Genomic DNA, 25,737 nt, shown 5'->3' on the forward strand with positions numbered 1-25,737 from the left:
TCGAAGAAAGTAGTCAGTGAGAAAGAAGAGGCATCCAATTAATATGAAATTGTCTCCAGAAGTCAATAAGGGTTTTAGTTCCACTTGAGTGTGTCTAAATGCGCAGAGTTAGGCTAATTATAATCCCATGGAGTATTTATACTATTTACGCTTTGCCCCTGTCATTACTACAAGCTGTAATCCTTCGACCCGTGTTGTATGCACGCATTGATGAGCCTTATGCCAGATGCCAAAAATACTTAAGCTTGTTTCCCATTTTCTGAAGGCTCCGGCGACCATTTCATGCACAAACAATGTGAAAATAATCACCGTTACTATGGCAATGAGCACGTACAATATCATAATCAGTGCTTGCATCAAGAATGTAGTTTCAATCCAAAAGGGGCAAAGGTTGCTGTGGAAGGAAGAACAATGAGCTATTTTTGTCAATCTGCTATTCTACATACAGTACATGGCAGCTTCATTAGAACTTCCCACTGCGTGTTTAACCTTGCGCAGGCCTCCTACCAACCATCTCCAATATTAGAAATACTAATCTCCTATGTGTATTTCCCCCTCCATCCTTCCTTCCATCCAGCAATTATGCCCCCCGCCATCAAAAGCCATCAAAACAGTAATTTCACTTTTTCACAGGCAGGCTTTTCACATTTCCTTCTGTGAAAGGCCTGAATCATCCCCTTATCTCCATGGCTATTACACAGTGTGCATGAGGGTGAAAACAATGGGCTCGCCGTGATGAGATCAGGGCACTTCATTTCTCCGAGGCCACTCCGGTAGACACAAAGACAATCCACCGGCAGCAAGGAGGATGGAGACGGTGAGAGCCGGAGGATTTCTCGGTCACTGAGCCCTGTGCTGCGAGGCAGGTCATCCCCAGTAATAACAGAGGAGAAGAAGAAGAAGAGGAAGAGGAGGAGGAGGAGGAGGGGAGGATGTAATGGTGGCGAAGGGTTTTCACGGCCTCGGCGGAGGCTTTTGAGGCCCTGAAACCAAGGTCAGTGACTGGAACTCAAACTCTGGCCCTTTATTCCTGCTTGTGTACGGAAACCCTAGGAGGATTGAGCGATGCTGCTGTCGTTTGAGTACTGTGTCGCTTGTGTGGCGGGTTTGGTCGATGTCTTGCAGAGACAGAGAGAGAAGGAGGGAGTGCTCGACTGAAGAGGATATGGCAGAGTGAAGTGACAGGTCCGGGGAGGGAGGAGGAGGAGGAGGAGGCTGGAGTTGCAGGAAGAGACAAGTCACTAGCGACTAAAACGGCAGGTCTGAGATCCAAAGTGTCTTGGTTTTGCTTTTTTTTCTGGCTGTAGCTATGTCAATCTCTTCCTTTTCTCTCAGTTAGTCAGAATTCTAGAGTTGATCCTAAAGGCCCTGAAAGAGGTATTTTCTTAAATCAGCTTTGTCCTATAAGTCAGTGGTTCCCAACTGTTTTGGCTTCTGACCCTTTGAAACAGAAAAATGTCTACTTGAGATCCATCATCTATATCTATATAACTAAAGCATTTCCTTTGTTTCCTGTTTTATATGAATCAATTGTAGAGGCCTGAAGAAATAAAATTATCCAGCAAATGTCTGAATAAAGAATCTAATCTTGTGTTGCAGACATATGCATTTTTTCTGCTATCCTGTTCTGTTAATGATCTTGTTTCAGATTTTTATATAGTTATGGGCCAAAGTTTGAATATTGTGTGTTCTTCTCACTTGTTTGAAGATGGCGGTTCTATGTTGGTGATGTGAGACATTTCTACGTACCATCAAAGCTGATTAGCTGAGTGTTAAATGACTGAGTTTATAACTAGCAATGTTGTTTTTCTTCCGTCTTTAACTTCGTTGCTTAGTCAATATTGAGAAAATTAGTCATCTTTTTTGGGTAAGGATGTTTACCACTTTTATTGCCTCATGTGTCCAAATCTTTGGGGTGCTCGATGGTGTTTAAGCCCCCAACGTCGACTTCAAGGCAGCGCTGCGGCCGTCAACTTCAAGGCACTTAACCCTAACCTTAACTCTAACCACTGCCTAATCCTAGGCAGCGCTGCCTGGAAGACGACGTTGGGGGCTTAAAACACCAAACACCCTTTGGCTCTTATTATATTTATTATAATCACTACATTCAGACTATTTTGAACCTCTTGAATGCATCATCTAGATTGTCATGTAGGTTACTGATATATAGCGAGTGTCGAGTTGTAAATAATTTAATAGGTACATGTTGACATGATTGATGACAGAGGTCGACCTGGGTTAAATCAGGTGACGTATACTGTGCATGGACATTATTGCTGAGTATTTCCTAATGATTATGTAATGTCGTAACCAATACATCTTTGTTTGCAAACAACTACTTTGTGCGCAATTGCTTTTTTCTTTTGTCAATGCATCTGAAAAGATATATAGGAAGTTGCATACGCAAGACTCCCTGTAAAGCAGAGGACAAATAATAATAAAATAACCATTTTGCAAAACTATTTGCTATGTTACATGCTATACTATTTACTTCCATACAGGACTAACACCTGTAAGATACTTCCATGCGTTGTTTAATGATCACAGGGAAGATCACATCTTTATTCATTGACGTCAGTGTTGCATTATTGTTGTGAGGTAATGTAGAGGAGCCTTTTTGAATCAAACTGCACGTAAACAGCATCACCATGCAAATATATTACATGCGAGTATGTGTATGTTTCATGGCTATGCTAATTGCCTCATACTGTATGGAGACGGAGGGGAAAGCCCACATTAGGAAATGTAGGTATAACATGTAAGTATGCATACAAAAATTAATAATGTGTAGTGTGTTAAAAAGCTAAACCCTGCACTCATACTATTCTTGTCCTTTGAGAATTAAACCAAGTGGTGTCCCTTTGCGTTCTGTAAACTTCACATGCTTATGAGACAATCTGATTCACTGACATATCTTCCAGCCTCCAGTTTCATTACAGAGCCTCTTTAACTCGGCATTTGTCTGCCTTGTGCAACACACACACACACACACACACACACACACACACACACACGCAAACACACACGCAAACACACACACACACACACACACACACACACATACACACACACACACACACACACACACACACACTCTCTCTCTCTCTCTCTATCTCTCACTCCATCTCTCTTCCTCTTTTTCTCATTGGAAAGGGGGAATCAGGTGGGGTGGAATGATCGTGTTAGGGGGTTCACAGAAGACTGACTGTTTATTATTGTCTTCGGCCCACTTAACTCTGACAGTAACAGAATGAGATGGGGAGAGAAGCGAGTGCCATTAATCACGGTGTCGGAAGGGCCTGAGCCGAGCCGAGACGCATCCATATCGCATGTGCCTGGGAGAGGAACACAAAGTGATTTTCAGGCCAGCCGGCCTCGCAGCGCCGCTGTGCAGCCTCCAAGTTCAGGCTGCTGGCGGATGAAGAGAGTGCAGGGGGAAGAGGTGGGCGGCTTTTCACACTCAATCTTCTTCAAATGTTCTGACACATTGCACCTACAGCCACCCCCCCGATACCAGCAAACCTAAACAAGGATCAGTACTATTTAAAAAACCCCAAATGTCTCCTGCAGGAAGTCAGAGTATCACTGAACGAGGGAAGTCATTAACTGCTGCCTTTTTTTTAACTTCATTGCAGCACAGCGCTAACATGAGATTAACTGGATTAGATTGGGGTGTAGGCAGGCTGAACGGATATATTTTTAAAAGTATTTTGCAAGCCTCGTCTTCACCAAAAAAAAGTGCATTCAGTTCAGACGTCAATGGCAGCCTCAGACTGTCAGGCGTCAATCTGTGTGAGCCGGCCCACCATGCGGGATGCTATGAAGCCTCGGCGCTTGTGCCACCCGGCTGATTGACAGCTGTGTCTCTTAAGTCTCCCCCTCCACAGCAACACCAGCCGCACACCTTCCTCTTGCTATCAGTGACACCCAGATGTGCTACAGCAGCTGTCTCGCAGATTATTCCTCCACGTCTCCGAGGCCGCCATCTACGTAGACAGCCGTCTAAATATTTAATCGCGCCAGAAGGCGCTGCGGCATCGCACACTTTAGCCGGGGAAATACAGTATCGTCAATTGAAAAGATAGACTGTGAGAAATGAGAGGTGAGGACAGAGAAAGAGAGGAAGAGGTGAAAGGCTGGTGGGGAAGGGGAGGGGGGGGTGGGGGGGGTGTCCACAACTGGGCCTGGCTGAGTTGAGTTACAGGTAAAAACTCAAGGTGACAGTATATGCCTCAATTGTTTGGACAAATGGCAGTGGTGCAAGAATAGATGACAGGCTGCTTTTTGGATATACCCTGAGGACAACCTCGCCTGACATCAAATGTCTAACAAGCCAGACAAGACCATTCTGATTTCCTGCCGTACCTTCGAGGAGAGACACATGCCTCCTTGAATGTGACATTGCTAACCATGATGCAAAAATTACATTGTGTATATGTGGGTGTCTGTCTTACTGTCTACTTTTTCAGTTGCCTTTTTGCATGTGCGTGTTCATCTGAGTGTGTCATCACTGACAGCTGATCAGAATACACACAGTGCCTGAGGTACTTTCTGTAATTTTGACTTTTTTTTTTTTTTTTTTAAAGCCTTGGCTCATTCCCAAGCAACAGATTGCTGCTGTCGCTGGAGTTGCGCCTCACAGATGGAGCAGCATCACTTCCTGAGGAGCCTGACAGGATCAATCCAGGAGCTCATTCGCTCGCAGTCAATTAAGCCATGTTAGTTTTGACAGGAGCCACGGGCAAAATAACAGCCGTCACTGTCTGGGAGGAAAATGTTGTGACCAAACAAAACAAAAAAACAAAAAATGCGCTTGTTTACTGGAGGGCGGGGAGGGGGGGGGGGGGGGGGGACTGACTTTACAGAGGAAAAGGGCTGCCGGCTGCATCGAAGCCACAGCAGGAGAGCTCAGGCAGATATGACGGAGAGCGGCGGCTGAATCTCAACAACAGTCAAAGAGTTTAATTTGTTTGAAAACATAAAGTGCCCTGGGTGATTTAATGAATTCCAAAAATGAGGACTAATCATGACCTTGATCGATTCTGATGGCATATTCCGTCCATCTGTCCAACGCGTGCCTCCGCCTTTCTTACTCAGCCAAGATTCTTCCACTCGATCTTGTACATGCATTTCCATTCTCACGCGTGATTATGGGTCATTTGAGTTGCTCATAAAAATGCGCCTCTGATTCCTTGATAAAAATCACATTATTCTAAAGTAAATAATGCAATACAGGAAAATGAAACAACCTAGAAATCTATGTGTACCACCCACTGAGAGAGGAGCCGGAGCTGGTATCTTTGAACCTATTGGAAGGAGAGTGAATCTCTTTGATTAGGACATGTAGGTAGGTAGCTGTGGGCGATGGACTGAAAACACTTGGCATCTGCTTGCAAGTCTCCACGCACCCGAGGTGAGGGACCCACACACACACACAGACACACACTACGCACGCACGCACGCACGCACGCACGCACGCACGCACGCACTCTTTTCCCTGGCTGTGCTCGGCTTTACCCTGGGCATCATTACAGACACTACACATTCCTCCTTTGAAGGGTTATCAAGGCTCCTCATTAAAGATGTCCCTGGCTTTCTTAGTGATGTGGGCCTCCACAGGGCGTAATATACCCCCTTTAATTAGTTTGCAAACTCATTAGTGTGTGCCGGGCAATTAAATGTCCTTCCTTCAGAATAGTTTGCAACAGGACAAAGGGATCCCAGGGGCTGTCAAGGAAGTAGGGCTTATAGCCGAGACAACTGTCCCTTTCTGCGCGGGACCGTTATTAGGAGCCGCGGCCCCTTGTCCATTCTGCTGCGCTGAGGGACAAGCTTCTTCTCCTGCCTACTTACTGCTTTGGTATTTTGATAATATACAAACAAATGATCCCCCCTTCAAATGCCTAATTAATGACCAATTTCACACCTAGTCAGCAGTAGAAGAGGTATTCAGATCCTTTACTAAGTAAAAGTACTAATACCACACTGTAAAAAGTTACTTAAGTAAAAGTATGTAAGTATCATCAGGAAAATGTACTTAAAGTATTAAAAGTACTCAATGCAGAAAAATCCTCACATTTTAGAAAACTGGAAACGATCAAAACAGCAAAAAAGTAATTTCAGCTGTACTTGTAGGCCTATTGTTGGGTAGTTTTGTTTATAATAAAACATTGTATTTTATAAACTACATTAGTTTTGGGCGCAAAAATCTTAATGTGCAAAGTAACTAGTATATAAAGCTGTCAGATTAATGTAGTGGAGTAAAAAGTACAATATTTCTCTCTGAAATGTAACGGAGTAGAAGTAGAAAGTGGCATGAAAAGAAAAGAACTCAAGGAAAGTACAACCACTGCACCTATAGCTTTAGGGATAATTAGTTTTTTTTATATGTACATTTTAGTAAACATAATACCTGAACAATTACCTGGAGAAAGATATAAACAGTATGAAGGTATGGCAGAGATTTAACTGAAGTTCACAATCGTCTTTGTGGTAATTTCATTAGAATTTGGATGATTGGGAAATGCACTGTTTTGGCTGCAAACTGAGAATATTGTGGGTTTGCGGTTTCAGGAATTCAAACTACAAGTGTAAATGCAGTTCTATGAATTGTGGATGACGTTATGTAATACGGGGATTCACACCATCTGTGGCAGTTTAGAACAATGAACCAGAACTTTCCACTTCACGAGAGTTGATTTCTGTATTTCTATATTTTGATAGGGCGACGTGGCCCAGATTGAAATAAACATTACTCATACTCTATGGCGCTAAAGCAACGTTTTAAGATTTGGACCAGAATGAATTATATGAAGTGACATAATTATAATAATAAAAGTGTATTTATTCTTTAAAAACATCTTTAGGCAGGTCACCATATTCCAAGTCTTATGTATATTGTACTCGAGATTACATTTGTGTTAATTGTTTAATTGAAATGACCTAGATAGTAATAGTGCTATTCATTTTTTTAATAGTACCTCTCTTAGAGAGGTGCAGCCTCAATTGCATTAAAAAAACAAAAATAATATTATATAAATAGTTTGATAAAAACCAAAAGTCATTTCAAAACATAAAAAACAATAACGGTAAAATATGCGAGTATACCGTATGATAAACATGAAGGCTGAGAAGGCAGCATTACTTCAATGTGAAAGCCACAATAAAAAGGTGGGCCTCGATTTTTTAAGATGGTAAAATGTATTCATTTCTTTTTTATAGATTTATATTTGGTTTATCATCTGAAGTTCACAGCTCTGTGCTCTCTTTGATACAGGCCCCAGAGGAGCCCAAGGCAGATTCCTCTGCACTGTGACTCTCTATAAATCCAGCCAGCATGAAATCTCAAGGAGCTAACGTTGAGAAGAGAGCCAATCTGCCTGTTTACACCATCTCATTTTACACAGAAGCCTTGGCGCCTGCCCCCCCGCAAAAAAAAAAAAAAAAACATGTTTGCAGAAGTGTTCATGCTGAACAAAGTGATTGTATCATCTGGGCCTACTCTTCCATTTGTGTTGCTGCTTCTCCTGAAACCCGTTTCAAGCTGTGTCACCCCCAACTCAGGCGAAGTTTGAAAAATGGAAGAAGGGAACCATGCAAAGTGGACATATTCTCCAGCCTGCCGTAAAATAACCGGGGGATGGACCATTAGCCATTCACCGACTGAATTGCAGATCTCGCATCTGCACAAACAGAAGGTCAAAAGAAACTTAACAAAAGAACGGCACAAGGAGGAAATAATAAAGACAAACAAAAAAAAAAAATCTATTTTATGATCTGTGCTTTTTCCTTTGAAAAAGAAGCTTATAACAGAACCGATAAAAGATGAAAATAGTTTTGTTCTATTCAGTCCAAGAGGGTGGAGCGGCAGATAATCTGGCTAATTCTCTGACCTCGCTCGGTGGTGACGACTAAAATGCCAGCTCCACCTCCCTCTCCCTGATGTTAGTGAGGTGCAGGGTGGACTAGACATGTTCCACCACTTTTCCAAGGCACAAACCCGTCAATTTGTCATCCAGTGAAGAGGTTGAACCTTTAATTAAAGTGGAGCGCCGCTGCCATCAAGGCCCAGCTAAATGTCACATGATAAATAACGGAAGAAGATCTGAAAAAGCTCCCTCCGAGTTTCCTAACTTCAGGGGATAAAAGGCCACGCACATTACAGGGTAACGGCATATCAATATGTTAAATAGGTTCAATTGTATAAATTGATTAAATGACCCAATTGCGAACCAGCCACGCTTGAAAGACCCTGTTGTTTGAGCAGTGAATGTTGACAATGTCACGTAGGCCGGCTATTAATGGAAACCAAGCAGAGAGAATGTGGCGGTGAGTGACATTATTAAAGTAGATGATGGGTTTCTGAGCAGATCATTCACTGAATGCAATCGATAGCTCCGTGTCTAAACGCTCAGGCAGAAATTACACTTCGGGGCATATTGCCCACGGTAGAAATGACACTGCCATGAAAATGCATTGCTATGGACACTATTAGAAACGATTGGCTAATTACAGCCACGAAAAAAAAAACCTGGATTGTTTATTGGTCCTTCACATTTACTGTGAAGAAATGGCAGCGCGCAGGAGACCTAATGCAGCCTTTTCGAATATGATCTGTGCATAAATATAGTGCGGCAGTCTTTCTGTACAATCCAATATTTCAAAAAGCCTGTTGTCTGAAGTCATTTGTGTAAGCAGTGACAACCCTCTTTGTCTTCCTCCCCCTGGCCACACTGCATCAGCATATATTTTCAAAATTGGTTCATTTCACTCTGCTTATTATCAGGCAGCTTAATCTTGACCCTTCAAATCTCTAAAATTATCGCCCTGTCTCTTGTCTTCCCTTCCTCTCGGAAACCCTTGAATGTGCCGTCAATTCCACTAAATTCCTGTCTCATCTTTCAGCACTTGATCCCCTAATCTTGCTTTTGTGTCACTCACTCGACAGAAACTCTTCCTCTGTAACTCAGAGCTTAAACACAGCCTCACCTCCCTGTTTTAATACCCTGTCTGTTTTATACAACAGCCATCTTGAATGACAAACCATCTATTACCAAAATCATTCCTGAACATCATTATGTATTCTACAAAAAGAAAATAGTTTATGAACTATACAGCAGTGCTTAGTGCTTTGTTTCCGAAATGGGAAATATAACAGAAATGTAATTTCCTATTAATTATGAAAGTCACAAATCCATCTGGGCAACTTCAAAAATATAATTACTGTTCCATACAAACATTACCACTCTCACATTTATTCTCCCATTCATTTAATTAAAAGCGTTAATAATAATAATAATACAGATTATTCATACTTAATCACAGCTATACAAGGTTACATAGTCATTTACCTAACCTTAACATACCATATATATATATATATATATATATATATATATATATATATATATATATATATATATATATATATATATATTTTTTTTTTTACCTTCTCATCCTTTAACCCTGTCTCCTAAAAACATTTACAGTATACTATATTGCAACAGCAAATGTGTTTTGAAAGAAATGCAATGCTTTGTGCGGTATATTTCGTTTTATCAATATCATGAGGACACATTTTCTAATTAACTAATCTGCAAATTTGCAAAATGTTCAATGAGAGAGTAATGATTTTCTCTTCAACATCTGCGCACGTCAACTACAGCATGAAAAACATTTGTATATTTTCATGTAATTTTGGTAAAATAGCGCAAATGGTAACAGTGACAAGACAGACTTGGGGCCCTATTTTAATGATCTAAGCGCACGGCGTGAAGCACACAGCGCAGATGCGTTTAGGGCGTGTCCAAATCCACTTTTGCTAGAAAAAGGGTCCGTGCGCGTCTTAATTAATCATAGGTGTGTTTTGGGCGTAACATGCAATAAACCAATCAGTGTCATCTCCCATTCCCTTTACAAGGTCCCATGGCATGAAAATTTCACTTTCTGAGGTTTTTTAACATTAATATGAGTTCCCCCAGCCTGCCTATGGTCCACCAGTGGCTAGAAATGGTGATAGGTGTAAACCGAGCCCTGGGTATCCTGCTCTGCCTTTGAATGAAAAATGAAAGCTCAGATGGGCCAATCTGGAATCTTCCCTTTATGACGTCATAAGGGGAAAGGTTACCTCCCCTTTCTCTGGATAGGACCTTTAAAAGCCAGGTGCGTTTGTACTATTATGATGGCGGATTTGCACAGTAATATTTTTATTTGTAATCTTTTGCATGTTTGTGTGCTGCTGCGCTTCCCTGTGTGTGTGTAACAAGCAAAGTATAGTGTGTGCACTGTGCATAAACCTAGGCACATTTTACTAATTTCCTGATAAAATAATGAAATGCTGCGCTATTGACTTTAGACCAGGTTTTTGTTGGTCAATGGCGCGATCACTTCCTGCTGCCTCAAGATAGCAATACGCAAATAATTCACCTGAACACACCTCCCTGTAAGACCAACACGCCCATGGCGCACAGATGGGCGCAGGTGCATTTGCTATTTAAACGAAGCGGGCGCTGGACGGGAAATTGACAACTGCGTCAGTCTTAAACTAGCAAAGACACTTGCGTCGGGCTTTGCGCTGCGCTGGGTGCAAGATAGGGCCCTTAGAGTTATCATATAATCAGTCATAATTCAGGAAGGACAGCCCTGTCCCCTAAAAAAAGTAGGTTTCCCATACAATTACAAGGGGAATATATTATGTCCCGGATTACATTTGTTTTTGACATATCACAAATACGTTTCTAATCAAATGCTGTGAAAGTCCGCATAGGGTGATGTTTTCTCTAAAACATATCTGGATAACACTAGAAAGGCCAGCGGGTCAAATGTACCCGCCTGGCATTTTTAAATGCATGTAACTCTGCTAATTATTAAAGCAGCCATATTATGCTCATTTTCAGGTTCATAATTGTATTTTAAGGTTGTACCAGAATAGGTTTACATGGTTTAATTTTCAAAAAACACCATATTTTTGTTGTACTGCACCGCTCTCTATCACTGCTGCAGCTCCTCTTTTCAGCTGGTCTCTGTTTTAGCTACAGAGTGAGACCTCTTTTCTTCTTCTTCTTCTGTACTATCTTTGATTTCACTTGCACATGCCCAGTAGCTCAGATGTAGATCATGTCAGCTAGCTAGCTCCATAGACAGTAAAAGAAAGGCTGTTTCTACAACTTCGGTCAGTTACAAGGCAGGATTAGCTGGGAGACTTCTAAATGAGGGCGCACATGTAAGTAGTTCTTTTGGAGATTATGGTGAACTTGTGTGTGTTGTAGCAGTGCTTTGCTATTGAAAACGAAGTAGCATGCTAGCGTTAGCATGCTAGCGTTAGCATGCTAGCGTTAGCATTAGCGTTAGCATGCTAACGCTACGAGCTAATGGTTGCGGTTAGGCTGCTCATTTCGGCTTGTGACGTCACAAGCCGTGCCGATTTTGAACAGCTCACCCAGAGACTGAAGGCAGGACACATTCAGAAACCGTATCTCACTCTAAACAGCATGGATGGATTTTTTTCAAAGTTTGTATGTGTGTGGAAGCACCAGAGACACAACATAACACCCCAAATCCCAGAAAAAGTGATTTTTTCATAATATGGGCACTTTAAACCCCTTCATCTCTCAGTTCATGACTTTTCCTAAAATGGGTTTATTAATCATCTAGTGAGTGATGGGTGGTGTGGTATGAAAAGAAAATGAAAACATGATCATTTATACCGCTATATACTGTATTGCTTCGCTCAGCATTCACAACACGGCCAGTAGCCTGGCAACGCGGTAAAAAAAAAAATTACCCGCTTGGCAGTTTTAGGAGTAAATGGAATGCTGACCTTCCTAGTGTTAAACCATTTTGTGTTAAATTAAACACTTTTTCGTAGATAAAAGTTGTTTTTCGTATACTTGACTTTCACTGGCTCAAGATGTCCCCCTGACCCACTAGCATTCTCTCAAACCAGGAAATACTGCTGTCCTCCACAATGATGCTACAGTATAAGGGTTATTCTCCTTGCAAGTAATTATGTCTTGAAATGCACTAAACAAATGCAAAGAGATGCTACAGATTTGTTTGTTTGTTAGAGGCTTTATGGATATTTGGAGAACATATCTAAAGCTTTTTATGGGATTTCTGTCAATCTCAACATTTGCTGCAGACTCAAGAAATGGGGAAAATGGTGTGTGCAGCTCTTCATTATTTTTGTAAGCTTTGCTCATCTTTGTGGCATGAATTTTCTAATGTATAATGCATGTAAAACGACTTTTCTATAACATCTTAATCAGCTGATACAAATATTGTTAAAAATTCAAGCCTCATTTGTGTACTTAATCTACCTCGTTTTCTAATCTTCCTAATAATTCATTTGCTCAGTGATTAATTACACTCATTTGTGTCATGTGGAAACAACATTTGTTTTTAATTGTGCATGTCAAAAGAATTTTCCAGTCATCCCATTTATGCTCGCTCTGGGTGTTTGGAGCTTTGGTCACCGCAGGGTTCCCGCATTTATGGTTTCTCTTCGACTCCTCTACATCCACCACTGATCGCACTTTCCACCATTGCGCCATATGTGGCATCACAGTTAATTACTCAAGAGAAATTGGCTAAAGACACAGCAGAACAGCAGGTGAGGAGCTTCAGCCCAGAGCTAAACCAACACTAACTGGTCAAGCTCAGCTGCCTTCGCTCTGCCACTGCCTGAGACGCGCAGGATGGGCTCATTCATGCTGTTTGGCCTTCATTACAGATCAGGGAAGGTGCAATTAGTAGCAACCCCCCCCACTAGTTTATAATTACCTTAAGACACCCACTTAAACAGGGAACCTTATAAATCAGTTCCTGTTGCCTATCACAGCCCTGGACGCTACATTATGCCAACAGATGTCAGCTGCAGCCATGGACAGGCCCCTCCGTGGCAGTGACAGCCAAAAACACTGCAAGCTGCTCTAATGAATAAGAATGGCCTCCAGGTTTTGGCTTCACAAGCTTTTTTGCCTCAGGTTTATGGCTATATTTCTTGTGAATTGAAAATTAAGAGGAAAAGAAAAGAGGGTAGAGAACAAAAAGTAAATTAAGAGTCGTGAAATACAACAGATTACGGTTTGTTTGATGTCCCCCTGTCTGCCTGTGACATTTGTGCCATTTTTGCTGAAATATTATTTCTAATTTCCACATGCAAGTGGTAGCTTGGTGGGTGCAAAGTGATGGGCTGTGTTGTATTTTCTTTTAGGCCAATTCTCATATGTAGGTGCCTTGTAGTGTTTTTGGGGGACATTTGCATACATATGCATCTGGAGAAGTTAACAATGTAGTGACAAAAACATTATTTTGCAAATGCAGTATCTTCATTGGACACCCGCTGCTTCTCGATTATGTGAAAGTATTTGGGGTTTAGAGTGGTGGGGGGGAAACGTAACACAAAGCAAACAAAGTATCACACAGACAAATCCTCCACAAGACTGTCATAAACAAAGCACAGATTTGGCATGTTTTATAAGGGCGAGTGGGAGCTTTTGTTTATCAGTAGCTATTCCACATGAGCAAAGAAGATCCTTTGCAATTGAAAAGTTGGCACAGAATATCTTGCTGCTGTCCCAGGTCTTTTGTGTTTTATATTTTCTTTCCTTTTACTAAAACTTTCAATTTGTTCTATAACTCAAAACACAGTTAAAATAATAAAATACCAATTAAATTGGATTTGAAAGAATTTGATTGGGTAAATCAAACAAACCCTTATTTTTTAAGAGCTTGTGAACGCAAAGACAAGCTTGACCTACACACACCTATGTTGTCAGGGACCACAAAAAAAACACGGTTGGATGTATGAACGCCACAGATTCCATTAAAGGCGTCTGACAAAGGAATAGTAGTCAAGATAACGTTGGTGTCCCTGGACCGGAATGTTTAAATGCACTGAAAGCCACTGTTGAGGAGATCAACCCTAACCTCATCTCGTGTTTGTTCCAAGGAAACATATTGCTCGAGCATACCTCCAGCAACAGAATAAAACCCACTAGACTGTGTGGAAAATCAAATACGGTGTAACAAAGAATATCTCTCTCTAAAAATAAACCTGAATGAATCTCGGAGGTTTAATGAACGAAGTTTGTGCAGTGGGTATTTATCTTATTGGAAAGATGAATACTCTTTCAGGGGAGGCATACTGACAAGAAATAAATGTATTTTCAAACAGTTAAGAGGCTTCATATCTCTATTTAGAGAAATTCATTCGGAAAAAGAAATTGCTTTGGTGTCTTAGTTTAAAGTCCCACCGCAAGAAACACTAAAGGAAAAAAAGGGAACAATGTCAGCATAAAGCTGGGCACATTTAAAGGCACTGCTTGAGAGTAACAGCCCAGTGCAATAAGGCTAGCTTCATCTGGCAGAGTGTGTATCTGTGTGAGGCGCATTCTATTTCTCATGGACTGAAATGTGACATAATTAAACTTTCTTTCTATGTCTTCTTACAAATTTGGGAATAACAAGTCTCACATTCAAAAACTTAAAAGTGAAGTAAGCCAGCAGAAATATGATGCAGCTACTTAAGTGTAGAAGTTCTCATTATGCATTCCATATGTGACTGGACTAATTTACTAATATATATATATAGCTGGGTAGTTTAATCTATAATTAACTATCAATAACAACTTATTTTTAATATAATTTGTATTTAACATGATTATTAGCAAAGTAACTAGTTAAGCTAGCTGCCCAGTACTACCAGTCAACATGGGTTTCTTTTAACAATGAAAATGCTCATCCCTGACCATGTGGTTATTACTGTAACCATGACAACAAAAGTACCCCGACCTTAATGAAATAATTTTAACCCTGAGACACAATGTTTACCTAAACTTAACTCTAATCAGAGCGCTGTCACGTCAAGGGATTAGTCATGTGGTCATGAATGATATGATGCTTCTTGTTGTATTGTTTTGTCTTGATTTTCTTGTTGAGATCTGAGTATTGTGTTGTCCCTATTGTTGTGATTGTGGTTTGTACGGTCTCTTATGTATTTGTTGTTGAGTTTTTATGTATTAAAGGCCCATCTCAGACTGGGCATTACAAATTAGCTAGGGCTATAAATGCTGCGGTGTGTGCCATTGGTTTATGCTACATACTTGTCCCTATACAAATTAACATTAAAGCCAGGGTTGGTAATTGGGTTGGGTATCGTTTGGGTTTTTTCCGATACCGGTGCTAAAACGATTTTTAAAACGGTGCCAGTGCCTAAACCGATACTTAAAAGAAAACGATTTAAAAAAAATAAATAAAAAATGAAGAGCACAAAACGACAGTCGGTGACATTAAAGAACGGCTTGTTTATTGCTAAGGCCATATGGTCAAAATTAATGATTTCTTAAAAATGTAATAACAATAACTTATAACAACTTCTTTCACCAGTAAATTACTGTTAAACAGGACGAAAACAACCACTAGATGGGAAAAGGGTATTTTACAGTAACTTTAAATGCACCACGAGGCTAACAGTTTCAAGTAAACTGTGTTGTTTTTCTGACAGCGGCAGCTGCACATTGTTGTACGTCCTGGTGTTGGAATCCCCTGCGGTGAAATACAGTCACACTTTACACCGCTGTCGGTATTTTTAACCGTGTTTAATCCAGCTATAGCTAATGGTAAGCTAACGTTACCTGCTGCCAAGTGTAATATTAACTAGTGTCCCATGCAGCAATGCTTCTGTTACTTCTAACGTCTGTTTCAGAGCATCAAAGAGCAGCACAGGCATTTCAGTGGCACCGAAATCTGCGTTACCCCTCAGTCACATTAGCTACAAGAGACAGCGACAAAGCGGCAGGCTGCCATTCATTTTCAATGGGAGTGGCCATTTTTATCTCATGTATTTTGTTACCCCTATCGAGAAATAAATACTTTTAAATCCAAAAACATCGTTCTTGTGACTTGACAATACCTCTGAAGTGACTTGTAAGACCTCTTGCAGATACAAGGCAATAGCATGCTACTATCGATACAGAAGCATCACGGTGTCAAACATTCACAGAAACACATCGATCAAAATTTAGTTCCGCAAAGCTGTGAGAAAATGGAGGAAAAACTTATTTTAGTGGTGTCCACTTTCTGGGTCCATATTTCATCATGCATACGTATATCTATGGGTCTAGACAAAAGTAAACAGAAGGGACGTGCTTAAAGGTAGCACCAGAGAATTTCTGTTTACTTTTGCCAAGAAACTAGGAGTAGGCTAGGCACGCCCAGGAACGCCCATCAAGCGAGTGTGTGTCGCTGTCTTTTGTAGCTAATGTGACTGTAGGGTTACCGATTGTTAAGGCACCAGTGCCGCATTAGCACCGGGTTTTGGTACACAACCCTAGTTGGTAATGTTGAAAAGCTAGCAAGATTTGAAAGTAGCATCTCCTCGGGGCTCCGTCTAACCCCCTAGAAAAAGTAAACATTGGAAATAGTTACCAACCATGCCTTTAAATGAAATACATAAAACAGATTAATTTCATAACTGCTCACTGACAAATGATGTCATCCTGCCGATAGTGGCGTCAGATCAGAAAAATCTGCGATGTGTCGTTCTAAAGTGGAGTTATAAATTAAGTATTTTGTTGTATAATAATGGAGAACTTGTCGCTCTGGAAATACAGTGTTTCCATGTAGTCCTGATTAAAGCTTAATTACACTGACTCTATACAGCAGTTACAGTACCTATTTAGAACTGCATTTCTATAAACAATAACGTTAAGGAAACGCTGTCATTCTAAATAGGTACACAGCAAGCTGTTGTACTGTTCTTAATACACCACAAATCGGCTAATACAAACCTACAATAATTCAATTCAATTCAATTTTATTTATAGTATCAAATCATAACAAGAGTTATCTCGAGACACTTTACAGATAGAGTAGGTCTAGACCACACTCTATAAAGCCCCAACAATTCCAATAGTTCCCCCAAGAGCAAGAATTAGCAGTGGCTATTGCGACAGTGGCGAGGAAAAACTCCCTTTTAGGAAGAAACCTCGGCAGACCCAGACTCTTGGTGGGCGGTGTCTGACGGTTGGGGTTATGACAGTACAGGATGTAGCGTGGCACAGCAGAGCATGGGTGGATGCGGTGGACGCAGCAGGACGTAGCCGGGCATTGCAGGGAATCGCAGAGCGTAGCAGGGTGTAGCAGGTCCATAGCCACAGCTGCACCCAAGACCCAGGTCTTGGTGTCGCCCTAATCCGAGGCGATGTTCTGGGCGAAGAAGAAACATAAGGACTCTGGGGAGTAAACTCCCCAGAGCTAGGTGAGTAACAAGCACTTCTGAGACAGGATGTGCATAAAAGGAAACAAAAGAAAAGAGCGTGTCATAAGAAGGAACTTCCTCGGCAGTCTAGAATTATAACAGCATAACTAGGAGAGGCACTATATTATTGATTATACGATAGGTAAATCTGATGACTGTAAAGAGAAGCAGAGAAAAGCAGCGGTGCTGTGTCTGCAGCTATACACCCTGCCCCGCCGGTCTAGGCGTTCACTGCAACTCCTCACTCCCTAACTATAAGCTTTATCAAAGAGGAGAGTTTTCAGTTTAGTCTTAAATGTAGCGACGGTGTCTGCCCCCCGAACCCAGATTGGGAGCTGGTTCCACAGGAGAGGAGCCTGATAGCTGAAGGCTCTGCCTCCCATTCTACTTTTAGAGACTCTAGGAACCACAAGTAACTCTGCATTCTGGGAGCGTAGTGCTCTAGTGGGACAATAAGGTACTAAGAGGTCCTCAAGATATGAAGGAGCTTGACCATTTAGAGCTTTATAGGTCAGAAGAAGGATTTTAAATTCAATCCTGGATTTTACAGGAAGCCAATGGAGAGAAGCTAATACAGGAGAAATATGATCTCTTTTCTTAGTTCTTGTCAGAACACGCGCTGCAGCATTCTGGATCAGCTGGAGAGTCCTAACGGACTTATTTGAGCCTCCTGATAATAAGGAATTACAGTAGTCCAGCCTGGAAGTAACGAATGCATGGACTAGTTTTTCTGCATCGTTTTGAGATAGGATGTTCCTAATTTTAGCAATGTTACGAAGGTGAAAAAAGGCTGTTCTAGAGGTGTGTTTTAGATGGGCGTTAAAGGATAGATCCTGATCAAAAATAACTCCTAGATTTCTGACAGTAGTACTGGAGGCCAGGGCAATGCCATCCAGAGTAATGATATCTTCGGCTAATGAGGTTCGTAGGGGTTTGGAGCCCAGGACAATAACTTCGGTTTTGTTTGAGTTTAACATCAGGAAATTGTAGGCCATCCATGATTTTATATCTTTAATGCAAGCTTGAAGTTTAGCTAGCTGGCTGGTTTCGTCTGGCTTGATTGACAGATATAATTGGGTGTCATCCGCATAACAGTGAAAGTTAATTGAGTGTTTCCTAATAATATTGCCTAGAGGAAGCATATATAAGGAGAATAGAATTGGTCCAAGCACTGAGCCTTGAGGAACGCCATGGTTAATTTTAGTGTAATTGGAGGGTTTATTGTTAACATTAACAAATTGCGATCGATCAGAGAAGTAGGACTTAAACCAGTTTAGTGCGATTCCTTTAATGCCAACTAAATGTTCCAGTCTCTGTAAGAGGATGGTATGGTCAATAGTATCGAATGCAGCACTAAGATCTAATAAGACAAGTACGGAGACAAGTCCTTTGTCTGATGCAGTTAGAAGATCGTTAGTGATTTTCACCAGTGCCGTCTCTGTGCTATGATGCTTTCTAAATCCTGACTGAAAGTCCTCAAATAAGCTATTGCTATGTAGAAAATCACATAACTGATTAGCGACTACTTTCTCTAGGATCTTGGAGAGAAAGGGAAGGTTAGATATAGGTCTATAGTTGGCTAAGACCTCAGGATCGAGGGTGGGTTTTTTCAGTAGAGGTTTTATCACAGCTACTTTAAATGACTGCGGTACATAACCTGTCAATAAAGACATATTTATCATATCTAGCAATGAAGTGTTAACCACGGGTAACGCTTCTTTAAGTAGCCTCGTTGGGATGGGGTCCAAGAGACAGGTAGATGGCTTAGCTGAAGAGACCTTTAGCATTAATTGTTGAGGGTTTATAGGATAAAAGCAATCTAAGTATATGTCAGGTCTAGTCGTTCTTTCTAGCAGTCTGTCAGTTAAAGGTGACCCATTAGAGGTTGGGGGAAAGAGGTGATGAATAGTATCTCTAATTGTTATAATTTTATCGTTAAAGAAACTCATGAAGTCGTCACTACTCAGAGCTATAGGAATAGATGGCTCAATAGAGCTGTGGCTATCTGTCAGCCTGGCTACAGTGCTGAAAAGAAACCTTGGGTTGTTCTTATTTTCTTCTATTAGTGATGAATAGTAGTCTGATCTGGCCTTTCTTAGGGTCTTCCTATAGGTTTTCAGACTGTCTTGCCAGTCTAAACGAGATTCTTCCAGTTTGGTGGAACGCCATTTACTTTCAAGTTTGCGCGAGATTTGCTTTAATTTACGAGTTTGGGAGTTATACCAAGGTGCTAGTTTCCTTTGCTTCATCGTCTTCTTTTTAAGGGGAGCAACAGAGTCTAAAGTCGTCCGTAGGCAGGCCGTAGCATCGTCTACGAAATGATCAATTTGAGAGGGACTAAAGTTTACATAAAGATCCTCTGTTATATTACGGCACGTTAATGAGTTTAGTGCTGTTGGAATATCTTCCTTAAATTTAGCTATAGCACTGTCAGATAGGCTTCTAGCGTAGAAGCTTTTATCTAATTTCGTATAATCGGGTAGTAAGAATTCGAAAGTTATTAAGAAGTGGTCTGATAATAAAGGATTTTGCGGGAATACTATTACGTCTTCAATTTTGATGCCATATGCCAGCACAAGGTCAAGGGTGTGGTTAAAACAGTGCGTGGCCTCGTGCACACTCTGACTGAAACCAATTGAATCTAGTAGTGAGTTGAAAGCAGTACTAAGGCTATTGCTGTCAACGTCCACATGGATATTAAAATCACCTACAATAAGTACTTTGTCTGATTTTAGGACTACACATGATAAAAACTCTGAGAATTCCGATAAAAATTCACAATATGGACCTGGTGCTCGGTAGACAACAACAAATATAATTGGCTGTACTGTTTTCCATGTTGAATGCTGAAGGTTAAGAACGAGATTTTCAAAAGAGTTATAATTTAGTTTAGGTTTAGGATTAATTAACAGGTTTGAGTCAAATATGGCTGCAACTCCCCCTCCTCGGCCTGAGCCTCTAGGAATTTGAGTATTAATATGAGTGGGAGGAGTGGCTTCATTTAGACTGACATAATCTTACAATACATAACTCCTTTAAAGGAGCAGTGTGTAGGATTTAGTGGCAATTAGCGGTGAGGTTGCAGATCAACTGAAATCCCCTTCCCTCACCCTTACCTTTCCACCTTCAGGTTAACGGACAAAAGGTTGAAAGGCCCTCTCTAGTGCAGGTGTATGGTTTGTCCATTCTGGGCTACTGTAGAAACATGCCGGTGCAACATGGTGGGCTCTATAGAAGGTGCATATAGATATGAAGGGCTCATTCCTAGTTTTAGGTGATTATACAGATACATTGTATTTTCAGTGTGAAAATAATAATAAAACCTATATGTATATCTATGACATATTTCATTGTCAACACGTCTGAAAACTTTATTTCACCTTCCTGTCATCAGAGAAATAAAAACCCATCAGGGTATCGGGGTGGGGAGAGAACGCTGTCCTGTCATTTCTATAAAGTCTGAAGTTTGCCATCCTGCCCCGATACATTCCTGATTCTGACACTTTTTCTTTTCTTTGAGAGGCTGCGACTGAGATTGCTTTCAAACTACTGCTACTCTCCTGAAAGTAATGATACAGAGAGACATAAACAGAGCGTTTTCTATTCATGATCCAACCTGCCCATACAGCTTGTTTTGGCCTTAGAGGCAAACATCACAAAGATAAGGAATGCTTCAACATGAGAAGGTCTGGTCAGCTCAATGCTGCTGCTGAGCGAACGCAAACTCAAACATTCAGTTTGTGTCAATCTCCTGGTTATGACAGTAACAGTTATGAGTGATTTTGTTTTTACTTAACTTGTTTTCCAAATCTATTACATTGCATTCATTCTTAGATATCATTATAAATTGATTAATTGGTGAACGAATGATCAAAGATTCAGTCCCTTAAGTCTTGAAAAGTATAGCAAGATTATTTGACCCCCCTTTCCAGTGCAGATGACTGAAACTCAATTGGTCCATTTAGTAGCTGGTCTGGAGCTTACAATCATATCACCATATTTTAACCTAGTAGTCATGGAATTGTTCAAATTTCCATTTTCTCGTCCATGTTGAATTAAAAGCTCCAAAAGAGTCAATCGATCGAGTGCTACTGTAATATTTTTGTCTCAACTGCTGTTTCCAAGATCCAGAATGAAGTTTGAACCTCAGGTTTCATGCCAACATTGACGATTGAAGTCCTTTAAGTGCTTAACAAAAAAATCAAGATTTTAAACATCTCCATTTCTGGGACAATTGGGCAATTGACGTTGTAGACTGATGTCTCCATGTACAAGAACTTCGAACTTCAACTTCAAATGTTTCTAAAATGCAGTTGGATTTTTTTCCTCAATTTGGGTGGAGCAACCTGCCATTGAAACTTAGACTTAGTAACAAGATGATTTGTGTTGGATAGAGGTTGAAATAGCATCACTGTGTGGCATCATTTACACTTGTTTTAAGAAAATAAGTCTTTTAGGACTTGATCAATGCAGGGGGATTTTTCATTGATAACAATGGCTTCTTGGAGATATTTAGATTATGTTTCTAATGGTAATGTATTAGCATACAGAATGTCTTTAATTGAAAATACCTGCAAATATGTGTGCTTTGCCAGGTTTATTTCCGCATTAATCTTGTACAAAATTACTTGGTCTATTACATGAATCACAGAATTGCATCAGAGGGCTTAACAATCTGTTAACATATGTTGTATATACATTCCCCACAAGGGGAAACTCATAGATACTCATCACATGCGTGAATATTGTTTAGTCAAAAACTATAATATTAAGAAAAAGGACTATTATTAGGTAATTAAAATGTATACTTAAAATATGTATAAGTAATTATTAAGTGTAATAGGAGTTTTAGTCAGACTGAACCTTCCGTTTTTACTTTTACCTTTTTGAAACTATCTTTGAAAATGTGTGTGTGTGTGTGTGTGTGTGTGTGTGTGTGTGTGATGATTGTGGCTAGTTCATCTGTCACAGTTACTACAGCTGGACCGTTCACATTTGGAGGTCAGTGAGAGGTAAAGGCTTTACCCTCTCACTGATTCCCAGTGACACACGGTGCTGTGCTCCGTGTCCCTCTGGCAGAGGCTAAAGCAATCTATTTTAGACCCATCCTCCACCCCTGCATCTAAACTGTTGTCTAAAATACCGATTTCCCCCAATCAGTTGTCATTGTATAGTTATCTAGGGCTTGACATGACATGCTTGACACCTTCCATTACCTGATATTACCGAGATGTTTTCTTTTTTTGGACGGGTTCAAACCTGACGGATCAAAATGATAGCATTTAACAACAACTCAACCTGGTATTAAGCTTCACAGTTTGCACCTGATCTGAAATCTGTATTTTTAATGTGGTTTTCTTGCCTCCAAGAAAGGAGTTCAGCTTTAGTCAAGCCTCACTTACACACCGTATCAACATCATTTTTCATTTCTCTTTTTTTTTAATAACTCGCTCAATATTAGCAAATTAAAATGAGCTTTTTTTCCCGCTGCCTTTTCATCACAAACTTTTGTGAGAAATTATAGGTTTCTATGGTTGACAAGACAAAGCAGGACAAATAAATCAATACAAAGCAAATGAAAGCAAATTGAATCTATTAAAGCAAAATTACCGGGAGAAAGAAAAAACAAAAAAATCAGCCAAACGCAACGTAAGCCACAGAGTCATGGCCGCAGACAATTAATGACAGAGGGAGCAAAAAGGTGCTGGCTCATTAAGCCTGGCCTGCCTGTGCATGCAGACAAGGCCACCAGCCAGACCCAAGCAGACCAGCACAAGCAAGTGTGCTGGGCTGAAGCGGCGCAGCAGCCCCCGCAGGCCCACAGGGACGTAGCCTTCTACCTGCACACACCAGGGGCTAAACACCAGGGATGTGTTTGATTTAGCAACAAATGTTGCCCCCAAAATAGGTAAATTAGAAAAGATGAGCTTTCCTGTGGCCTCCTCCGTCCCCTCAGCACCTCCACTGCCCCAACCCCCCCCCACCCCCCGTACCTGAGGAATGCCAAGCAGCAGGGTGCCACAGAGGACCTTCAGATCAGTGTGAGCCAGCGAGGGGGGCTCTCCCGGGCAGCGATGAGTAATTAGCACTAATTAGTGGCAGTGATTAACCGCACTGGGGAACGTGGGGGCCGGAAGGGAGCAGATTGATAGAGCTGGCCCTCCTAACCCATAGAGGCTCCACTGCATCTTAAGCAGGAAGGGGCTTGCTGTGGCTGCCAGCCAGATGCTACTCTGGCCATAAATAAAAGTGGAACATGTATCGAGCATCTGTAAAGCCATTTCAACAACAGGGAGGTGAGGGCTGATGTGCGGCTACTGAAGCAAAAGTCTCAAATAAGAGGTTGTCAATTCATTACACCCCCTAAGGCAGGGGTTAGTCAAATAGTGGTCCTTGGGTCGAATCGGCCCCTTAAGTAATTTTTAGAAGGGTCCTTTGAGTGATTCTGAGAAGCCAATTGAAACCTGTATTGACTCATTTATCCAGCTCCAGCCCCAAATTTTTTTTCGAAAGCCCCAAATCTTTTAGGGTTTTAAAATACCTTTAACTTTGTGTCATTTCTTCTCAGTCTCTCTGACTGGACTGGCAAATCAATGGAGCAAAAGTTATATTACTGGTGAAATACTGCCATTCATTCTGTGAACTCTGATAAAAAATAGGTTGTAAGATTAGTAATGCTGTCTGTAATATGTAATATCAGACAATTTTAACCCCTTTTTAGGTGGCAGGAATAAAAATTAGTCAACATTTGTTGTTGTTTCAGAATGATGAAGACGATGAAGTTGGAAAACATTAGGTGTAGGCTCTAGAGGAGGATTTTTTTTTCCCTTGGCAACTCATGTTTATCCAAATAATCTTCAGATTTTTAGTCAGTCATTCTATTATTAAATGGCTTTAAAAATAGTGCAAATAGCTGCTGTATATAGATAGAGCGTGCCCCCGGACCCCACCAAGGTTTGGGCTGAGCCCCAAATGTTTACAACGTATGGCTCTGCCCCTGCTACCTGCCCAGCATCAAACAGCAGATACACAAAGTCAGAGACTAGCTGGTGAACATTTAGCCGCAAAAGAGCCACATTCTTTTTTAGGGAGTAAATGGAGACCAAACCAGAGCTAAAAGGAGAGTAAATAGTGGACTTACATTTATCAGGAGGACATACAAAAGACTGAATGCTGATGTTGCTCAGTGTTTGCTGCCTGCGTAAAAAAAAGAAAGAAGCAACTGTTCGGTAAATTCGCAATATTCAACTTAAAAGGTTGGTACAGTACGTCAGTTTTGTGTTTTTCTCATTCCTGAGTGGCAAGTTTAAATACAATGAAATAAAGCCAGCAAAATGTTACAACTAAAGACGTGTAAATCAAATTGTAAAGCCTTTCTGTCTCCATCCAGATATTTAACAAGTTAAGACCTACTCTCCAAATAAAGGTATATCTAAGCGGCCCATTGATTCAATAAAGACAAAAGTTTCATGGTTTTCTACCATGGAAGCTAGGGGCAAGAAAAGTAATAACATTCAGTCTCAATTTGCACAAAATGTACAAACAGGAGGAATATGACTTGGTGTATCACTTAGTATTTCAAATAATGAATCCAGCTGAAATAATGTCACTCCAGTCAGCTAAGAGGGAAGGAACATGCACTATAAATAGTCTTTGCTATTTTCGTTTGACTCCATCATAATAAAAACTCGATTAAAGTTTGACTCAGTGAGCTATAGTATTACACCACACCATAAGCAAACGAGTGCCTCTGCTGAAATTAAAATGTAAATACCTCAAGCAGAGCTCTCCCCCTATCAAGGTTTTTTTTTTTTTTGTTTTTAATGAAGTGACACACACACACACACACACACACACACACACACACACACACACACACACACACACACACACACACACACACACGCTAGTTTCTCCACATGGCTTGAAAACAAATGGCATGATAACTACACGACGGGGCCAGGTTGGAGAAGCTATCTGAGCTTTTGTGACAAAACAAGCGGGACGTGTGGCGCTTCATTTTAAACATCAATGACTTTAATTAGTGTCATTCCACAATCACCAATAATAGTCCTGAATTGTGCGGGCCCCGTGCCTGACAGCCGTGCAGATCTGCGGCGAGGCAGGGGGGCTCTTAACAAGATAAGCCCTGAAATCAGCGAGCCTGAAGGAACATTACCTGAACAAGAGTGCTGATGAAAATGACTGGAGTGTCGGCCTGCTTGGAAACAACTGAAGTGTTGTTCACACGTCTTATGGTGGAACAAGCCAACAACACAAGTAGCACTACACCGATAAATCCCATCACTTGTAGGGCTGAGAGAGAGGGATCATCCCTTTGTATGTAAATGATGCGTCTGAATCTTTGGATCTCCGGTAAAGAAAGGCAGACGACAACAAAAAAAGAGTTTTGACAGTCAACTAGGAAACAGATTAAACAGGTGACTCAAATCCTGTCTGAGGAAATAAAATGTCTA

General features: G+C 40.9%; 1 protein-coding gene across 3 annotated transcripts in view; it reads right to left on the reverse strand.

Annotated features, from left to right (window-relative positions):
- The window catches only part of LOC116064006 (RNA binding protein fox-1 homolog 3-like), a 428,560-nt gene that overhangs the window by 345,186 nt on the left and 57,637 nt on the right, over nt 1-25,737 (reverse strand). Inside the window, exon 3 of one of the 3 annotated variants that reach the window (XM_031319064.2) lies at nt 24,402-24,457. The exons of the other annotated variants lie outside the window; for them this stretch is intronic. The gene's annotated coding sequence lies outside the window, so the exon portion shown is untranslated. The remainder of the gene's footprint in view (nt 1-24,401; nt 24,458-25,737) is intronic. 3 annotated transcript variants of the gene reach the window in all.

This window comes from Sander lucioperca, chromosome 21, assembly GCF_008315115.2.
Source record: "Sander lucioperca isolate FBNREF2018 chromosome 21, SLUC_FBN_1.2, whole genome shotgun sequence".
In the NCBI taxonomy this organism is placed as follows: Eukaryota; Metazoa; Chordata; class Actinopteri; order Perciformes; family Percidae; genus Sander; species Sander lucioperca.